The sequence below is a fragment of the Rousettus aegyptiacus genome, unplaced genomic scaffold (genome assembly GCF_014176215.1).
Source record: "Rousettus aegyptiacus isolate mRouAeg1 unplaced genomic scaffold, mRouAeg1.p scaffold_m13_p_3, whole genome shotgun sequence".
Lineage (NCBI taxonomy): Eukaryota > Metazoa > Chordata > Mammalia > Chiroptera > Pteropodidae > Rousettus > Rousettus aegyptiacus.
The window spans coordinates 80,442,316-80,445,936 of NW_023416306.1; the positions used below are offsets into that span (position 1 = coordinate 80,442,316).

The following is a 3,621-nucleotide window of genomic DNA, read 5'->3' on the forward strand; positions in this document are numbered from 1 at the left end:
GGCAATGGAGTGTTATTTAGCACTAAAAAGAAATAAGAGAGCTATAAAGCCATGAGGTGACAAGTGGGGATCTTAAATGCATGTTGCTAACTAAAAGAAGCCAATCTAAAGAGGCCACGTTCCTCATGATTCCAATTATAAATGACATTCCGGAAAAAGCAAAACTATGGAGAGGATGAAAAGATCAGTGAGTTGTCTGGGTTTGCAGGGTTGGTAGTGGATGGTAGTGGTGGTGGGTGGGAACTTGGAACAAATAAATGGAAAACCGAGAATTTTAAGTTAGTAAAACTGTGTATTCTGTATGATACCATAATGATGAGATACATTTGTAAAAATGCATAGATAGAATGTACAACACCAAGAGTGAACCCAGATGTAAACTCTGGCCTCTGGGTGATCATGATGTGTCAGTGGAGATTTATTGAGTGTAACCAACACACTTCTCTAGTAAAGAATGTTAATAGGATAGTGGGGAAGTGGAAGGCTCTGAGCACCTGTGTATGTGTGTGTGTGTGTGTGTGTGTGTTTTGAGGGGAGAAATGACAGCAGAGAAGGGGGCATATGGGAACTCTGCACTCTTTGCACAATCTTGCTGTGGACCAAAAACAGGTCTAAAAAAGTAATAAAGCTTGTTTAAAAACAAGCCCCCAAACCAACATTTCAGTATTATCATATGACTGCTTCTCTTTGAGTACCCAGGTTGTTTGGGCCACTTCAGAATTGAATTTTTGGGAATACTTGTCCTTTCAACATGCAACCTTTCAATATTTTCACCTAACATTTGCTCTGTATACACACTTAAGTCTTCTACCAGATATCTCCAAAAACTGTTCTCTCTTGCCATGGAAGCTGAACACCTCTGTTCTGAACATCTAATGTTCACTTTTTATTTATGATCTTACTGGATATTCTAGAAGCCATAATGAAGAAAAGATTCTCCTCTGCCCTCTTAACATCTCTGGCTGGCCCTAAGAATGCAATTGACACAGGGCAGATGAACAGGAAAAGAGCATACGGATTTTATTTAATGTTTACATGTGCATGGGAACCTTCGCAAAAGAATGGAGACTTGATGAACAGAGCAAGAAGCTTTTATACCTTTTATACCTTTTATACAAAAAATCAATAAATTTGTGAAGAATACACAGAAAAGGGATTGATTTGAGCTAAGGGTAGGTAGTCCATGGTGAAGTATAACTAGGAAGATAGCTACTTGTTTGACAAAGGTGGTTGATATAGATTACTAAGACCCCAATATTCCAGCCCCCGTCTCCACTCTTCCTAACCTCTCCATCCCCCATCTTTGATGATTAAAACTGTCTTTCTTCCTCCTGATTCCAGGGAGGGTACCTTTCACATGGGAGTTTTATCTCCTACTCTCAGGAAGAAAAAGGAAGTTCAGAGAACCTTCAAATCTGCTGTGTTGTGAGTTTTATTAAAAATGACCAATATGCCAAAGTGGCTCCTATTTGGGGTGACACATTCTGGTTTCTTTCAGAGAAGTCTAGGTAAGTGGCTTGCTCATCTTTATTCCTCAGGACCCTCTCATCTCCGGCTCTTGACAACCAAAAGCTTCTCCTCCATTTCTACCTTTCTTAATGATCCTGTATGACATGTTTACCAGCATAAGATCCTCTACCTGGGTGATAACATTGAAGTGCATCCACAGCTGTAGCTCAACCATGGGCCCTATAGAGCCTATTATCACTATGTTTCTTTAAGGGTTCTGAATCTCTGATTTATTAGACAGTATGGAAATAACAAAAAGAGCTCAAGCTGCTCAGAAATAGCAACTGAGCTTGTTGGGGGAGAAACAATTCTGACTGCTGCACAAGAACACTGAGACTCCTTATCCTACACACAGTCAGCATGAAAGGGCACAGATATTTTTTGTGTCAAACAGAAAACAGAGAAATCTGTATACAAAATAACTTTTCTGCAATGATTCTAACACATCCTTTAGGTCAGGGGTCCTCAACCCCCAAGTTGCAGACTACTATCAGTCAGTAGCCAGTTAGCAACTGGGCCACACAGCAGGAGGTAAGCAGCAGGTGAGGGTGGGAAGTTTCATCTGTATTTGCAGCTGCTCCCCAGCATTAGTATCACCACCTCAGCTCCACCTCAGATCATTAGACATTAGATTCTCATAGTAGCACTGACTCTGGTGCCAAAAAGGCTGGGGACCATTGGCTTAGGGGATAAGTACATATTTGTCAGAAGGAAAACAAAGCTCTCTATAGAGAAACCACTTTCGCATGGTGATTAGGTGGAGTTGGGTTTTGTTTCTGCATCTGTCACTTGATGAGTGAAGATACCATCTTCAGGATGTTTCATGTCATTCATACAAATATGATGATGCTATTGCAAGTATACTCCCATCATTATTGAAGGCAAGTGATGTGATGCTGGTGGGGTATCGATGAAGCTGACACAATAGTTTTTTGTTAAATGGATCCCAAATATTTACAGATCCATCAGAAACATCTGTGGCAAATATATTGTGGATGTTGTGAAAGGAAATGGCATTGATTAGGTAAATCTGCTCAATATTATTTTCTTTTAGTCTGTGACTTGAAAGCATACTTCTGCTTCTGTACCGGAGGGTTTGGGTCCAAGTACTCAACAACTCAGCCTTCAATAGAGCTCAGTACATAACCTTGTTTATTTGGAAATGCTTGTATGCACTGAGTCTAGTATTCCAGGCAAGACTCCCAGTGCTGCTGCACATAACTCATGTTCTGTAAGTTCCACACCAACACTCTGTAGCCTGCGGTGTGCACAATCAGCCCATCTCCAGACACTGAGAGGTTATAGACCTTTTCAGACTGAGAGAAGGTCCCGAGCATTACAAGGAGTTCTGGGATCCCACAATTTAATTGTCTGAGTCCAATTCCCAGTAACCATCCCATTCACTTCTGAACAGTATTCAACACATCCAATAGGGGCATTGTGGGTTCTGACCGGATTTTCTTGATCAGCGTTCAAATCACAAATTTTCAGTTGATGAACTAATCCCCCACTCCGGGCATGCATTGAATCACAGAAAGTGCAGTTCAGGACCACACTGGTGTGCTGGCACTTGAGCTGCATGGAGTTGGCCAGCACATCATAGAGATGCATCCCAGGAGGAGACCAAGAGGACCTAGGAGGTGTTTGGCTGAACTTCACCAAGGAGATGCTGACTTTTGGTAGCTGGTTCAGCTTGAACTAGTTAGAACGAGTCATCTTGAGCTCCCCTCAGAATCACGTTGGCTGCTGCTCAATGCTGTGGCAGCTCATCACCACCTAGCTTCCCTCAGAGCATTCACCTCACTATAATTTTTTTTTGTTACTGCTCTTTGTTTGCTTGTTTGTTAATGACCTGTGGGAGAGGAAGAAATTTTTCTTCATCTTCCAGGTTATTTTGGCAGGTCTAATAATGGAAGTGATATGAAACAGATTAAAAAGAGGAAACAATCAAATTTAATTACATAGGTACTTTAATTACATATGTATGGGAACTCCTGATACACGACAGAGTCGCTCCACATACATGAGTGGTTTGGACACAGAAAGGTAAAATGAGGTTCCAGAGGGGAGGAGGGTCATTTGCAGAATGGTAAGAAAAGCCAGTGTTCAGTC

General features: G+C 41.5%; 1 pseudogene; it reads right to left on the bottom strand.

Moving 5' to 3' along the window:
• Positions 1 to 2,262: 2,262 nt before the first annotated feature.
• On the bottom strand, positions 2,263 to 3,246 carry LOC107510492 (annotated as a pseudogene).
• Positions 3,247 to 3,621: the final 375 nt, after the last annotated feature.